Genomic DNA, 5,497 nt, shown 5'->3' with positions numbered 1-5,497 from the left:
ATCCCTTCCCATCTCTGGAAGGCTGGTCGGGGACTGCCCTGTCGCTGGGTTGCGTGTGCGTGTTTTAATTGGAACCACAGCCAACTTCTCCAAACATCGGGCCAGCTCCTGCTCTTGCTGCCACACTCGGGGGACTGTAGTCAATAAATAGCACTGTACATCTAGACAGTGATTCACAAAAACACGCCATGATCCCTGTCCTGGTGTAGGTTTTGCCCTTATCAGTCAAGGCACAATTTCAAAAGTTAAACAGGTGTATGAAGATGTGTGACTGATGCTGCCTGAGGGCTCCATCCTCTGAGACGCCCCAGCATCCTTCTTTCCTGGAGGATGCTCAGCCCCTCACGAGGACTAGGTTCATAAAGCCCAATCTTGTCATGCTAATTATGGGCCCTCTTCAGGAAAGCATTTAAACAAAGTTTAAATCCATACCTGTCTGTTCATGACAGCAAAGAAGCACATGCTCAAGTCTTGCCCGGAAGATAGATACTTTCTGAAATAGGGACATGTGTGAGTAGTCCCATTGAAATCAGATGCAGGATCAAAACTTTCCCTCTGATCCTGAAAACTCATGCATGCAAATAACTCTGCATATAAGAAAAGGAGTACTTGTGGCACCTTAGAGACTAACAAGTTATTTGAGCATCCGATGAAGTGAGCTGTAGCTCACGAAAGCGTATGCTCAAATAAATTTGTTAGTCTCTAAGGGGCCACAAGCACTCCTTTTCTTTTTGCGAATACAGACTAACAGGGCTGCTACTCTGAAATCTGCATATAAATTGTCCCAATCACATTAAAAGCACTACTCATTTGTGCCACTAGGTGTAGGTGTTTGCAGGATTGCAGCCTTGGCCCCCATTTCCTGACAGCTTCTTCAGGAAGGATACAGAAGCATATCCTTACATTCCAGTGAAGTCAATGTGTTAGTTAAAACTAAATGCATGTATAAGTGCTTTCTTGAACCGGGATGGATTTAACCCCATGATAACTGTTTTCCTGAATTGGGGCTTTAGTTTGCTGCAAGCCTAAGTCTGAGCTAAATATATTTTAAATGGTATTAATTTCATTTATATGTTCACAGTTTTATTAAAGTTTTGTAACACAGATAAGTTCACAAAAATAAAACAGGGATACTTTGTTGTTAATAATACAATGTAGCACTTTTACTATTTAAATAATCTTACAAACTTCACAGCATCCCTGGCAGGAAAATAATATTATCCCATTTTATAGATGAGAAAGTGAGACTCAGAAAATTGAAGTGAACTGTTCAGAGAAGAGGTTATCAAAACAGAAGTTACATAAACATATTTTCTAAACAATTGGATGGAATTGAAAACTTCGTGTAAGAAGTTCATATAAATTACACACACACCCCATTCTTCAAATGTGAGTTTTAACATGGTTTCTTGATAGTTCTTAAACATCTCTTGTTTTCAGATTATAAATGTAGGTGCCATGCCTGACTGTATTGTTATTTTATCTCCTGTTTCTCTTTTTAAAACACTTTTGGTCTAGAATAGAGAATGAATGCTGAGGAGGTAGGTGGAGATAAAGGTAGGAGAAAATAAGATTAAAGGGAAAATTCGATGTTCTTAGAAGAAAGAATAAGATCTGTATCATTGAATGTTCATTCTTAATTTTTGTAGATATATGGTTGACATTTTTTTAGATATATGGTTGACATTTTTCCTTTTTTACATAGCCTCATTTACATATTATTATTTCCCAAGAGCTCAAAGCTACTTCACAGCAATTTTAGTGCCTGAACCGCCGGGATAAATTGAACTATTCTGGTGTGATTTTTGAATGCAATGAGCTCTTGCTTGCTTTGCAACCCAGAATTCGAAAGGTTTTTTTCTGTTTGCCTTCTCTGCTTATATTGATACAGATCATCAGCTAGTGTAGCTCAGCCTAGCTTCATTGACTTCAGTAGAACTAGACTGACAGAAACCTGCTGAGTATCTGGTCTATGTACAAAAACAAAATAAACACTGAAAGAGCTAAATCTAGCTAGTAGAAATTTAAGAGAATGTTTTAATTATATTAAAACTGTTTGCTTTTCTGTAGCTATTGTAACTTAGTTAAAAATGATAGAAACAAATTATTTGTTTGTTATTAATTTTTTAACTTAAAGCTTCCTATAGTGTACTTGTTTGATTTTTTGTATATAATTTATCATCATATTGACATGTTTTTAAATGACCATCAAAACACAGTAGAATACATTTGTGCATCTGTAACAGACTCCAGAGCAGATATTTTGAAAAGTGTCCATTATATATCAATTACTTTGGACAGATTAGAAATTGTGGGATCCAAAATTAATGTTATAGGGACCAAAATAGATTTTCTTAACATTGTTGATGTATATATTTATCAGTTTGAATCCCTTCATATGCTGTGATGCAAGAAGTATTTTTGATTAGCACTAACGTTTTGCACTTAAATCATATCTTGCAGCCTGTTACCATTCTCTAAAATATTATTAATTAAATACTGGCTCCATTGAAGTCAATGGCAACATTCCTGTTGATTTCACCCTATATTTCTGAAAATGTAATTCATTTGTGCTGTTCCTTCCTTTTTGGCTCGTTACTCATAATAGGTGTTATATGTTGAGTAATATAGCCTGGATTATAGATACAGACCAAATAATACAATATTGTTTAACAGACGGAAATAACCAGGAAGAATAAATCCAGGAACAAAATCGGTTTTATGAGAAGACAACCTGGACATTTCATTTGTGGTATTGGATAGAAGTGTTGGCACTAATACAGTTTCCTAGGTGATGTATAGCCAGATTTGCAACTCAGACACTGCTTTTCATGTGCACATGCATAGTATTTGTCAGCCTGCAAAACAGTACCCAAAATGTCTACCAGATAATATAATTATGTTGTAATTTTGCTATCTTGATTAGTAGTGCATTAGTAGACTAGAAGTGCATACTCTTTCCGTTTAAAAACCCAATGCTGCCAAAATACTCACTTACAGGATTAGGTTCGTAAATCAGGAAGGAAAAGCAGATATTACCAACTTGTAATTTTCAGATGGTTAGAACCATTTTGTTCCCCCAAATTTGATAAAGCTCATGATCCTTGTGAAGGATTACACACCGAGTTTGGCATTTTAGTTCACATTTTTGTATTACAGTTGCCTAAGTGTAATAAATAAACTGAACAATTTCAAACAATGGAAAACATTTTTTCACATGCACAGTAAGCTGTTTAGTTTACTTCCTTCAAAGACTCCAGAAAGATTCACTTTTGTGCACAGAAAAAGCATGGCAAAATTTAGCCCCTAAATAAAGATTCCAAGAATTCCATACAAATAATTATGTTATTTAATATATTTTATTAATGATCTGGAAAAGCAAGGGAACATTGAGGTGGCAAAATTCAGGCTCTGATTAAAAAAAACACTTAAAGCACATACTAAAGTTGATCCCTTAAGGACTTGAGGATATCTCTTAAGCACATACATAGGAACTTTCTTGAATAGGGATGCTTTTCTGAATCAGGATTTTAAAGAAGATTCCAAATGTTTCAGATGAGCCAAAACTAGCTGTCTGTGAAGAAATTCAGAGAGAACAAAGCAAGGTGCATGTACAAGATCATGACAATGAAATTCAGTCGGCAGTATTTGTGGCCACGCTCCACAGCGTGTTCTGTTCTGTGAAACGAAATAAATGTGCACCCCACAACGGAATGATCAGGAAGAAATCTGAGATGAAAACTTCAATGAGATTTCCTTTCCTTCCATACACTCATTCAGGTTTTCTCATAAGAGGCTCTGATGGGTGCACCATTACTCTTTTATACAAGGCCTGTAATAAAACACTTCAGATACTTCAGTCAAAATCTAGCTTATGAAAGAGGCTGAATTCAATTATGGTTTAAAGTTAATAACCCAACAAATTAATTTTTAAATACCCATCTATTACTTTTTAGAGGTGATTTAGTATTGTATAATATTGTATAATCTAAAATACTTTTCCCCATAGCAATACATTTATAATTAGCAATAATTCTTCTACTTAGAACAAGGCAACCATAACTATATATATGTGTGTGTTTATACACACCTCAGATACTTTTTTCCTTCTATAGGATTTTTATCTAAGCATCTCAGAGTTTTTTTAGAGACAAATTTATTAAACATGGCAATAAACATGAGGTAGGTAAGTATAGTTTTTACTATTATATTGAATGAAGAATAAAATGGGTAAAGGGTGGATGGAAGAGTCCCTCAAAGATGGCATTTCAGCAAAACCTGCCCCTCATGTATAACTTCATTACTATAGAAAGGATGAAACCAGATTTAGGGCTCAGTCCTGTAAAGTGAACTCTTGCACCAGTCCAGCAACAACTTAAGAACATGTTTAACTGTAAGCATGTGAGTAGTCCAATTGGTTTCCCATACCATTGCGGGATGAACCCTTTGTTCATTATTCTTGTCTTAGTAAATGACAGTTTTTATTATTACAAAAGCATTCCCTAGGTTGTTGAATTTTGTGTACGGAGGTTGAAAATAGATTGACTTTCAAGATTAACCTTGTTTCTTTTAATTCTCTGATACAAGATAGTAGATAACAATTAAAGAATCTATGGTTAATTGTTTTTACTTTGTTAACTTCCTGAAGTAGAAACCCCTATTTATCATTCAGAAGCTAAATCAAAAATCTATAATCCACTTTTAACTCACATGCTGGAAGATTATTAGCATGGGAAAATCCACATATTTGGAGATGTGAACGACCCTACCACTGGTATTCTTAGGAAGAATATAACACTGTGGTCATAGATGTCAGTGCAATAAAGTTTCATTTTAACTCCATGATTGAGAGATATTGCTAATAAACTGTCTGAGTTTATTGCTAGTTTTACTAACATTTAGAAAAGAAATAAACATCCATCCCTATTCCCTTGAGAGAAACTACCATTTTGCTGCAGATTAAATGCCTAACTCTTTAGTCTGATTTCTAAATATCAACTGTGGAATAGAAGCTGAACGTAGCTTGAATGCAGAGGACTGACTTTATTGTTAAACATGTTCAGTATGGTAGTGGATAAGGACCTGGCAAGAATGGAGCCTTATTGTGTTAGCCACTGTACAGACAGAGTCATAGACAGTCCCTGCCCCAAGGAGCTTACAGTCTAAATAGACAAGACAGACGTGAGATGGGGGGAGGGGTAGAACACACAACCAGAGTGAACAATGGACGGTAGCAAATAGCTGATAGTGCCACAGTTTGTGGGCAAGCGAAGGGGAGTAACTTAAGAGGGGATAAGCTAAATAAAAAGGGAAGGGAAGAGGTGATGAGAGGGACAGGGCAGGGGAGAAGAGGGTAATACCAGTACAGGTCAGAGAAAGTCCAGTCAAAACTGTAGAAAGTTCTCTGAATGTCCAGAGGTCTCTGCTTTGGCTTCCTCTTCCCCTACCAGCTGGAATCTCTGTCTGGCTCCTCTCTGCATTTTTCCCCTCAAAGCAC

This window comes from Caretta caretta, chromosome 2 (assembly GCF_965140235.1).
Source record: "Caretta caretta isolate rCarCar2 chromosome 2, rCarCar1.hap1, whole genome shotgun sequence".
In the NCBI taxonomy this organism is placed as follows: Eukaryota; Metazoa; Chordata; order Testudines; family Cheloniidae; genus Caretta; species Caretta caretta.
The sequence above is the reverse complement of the archived record's forward strand: the minus strand, read 5'-3'. Positions refer to the sequence as shown.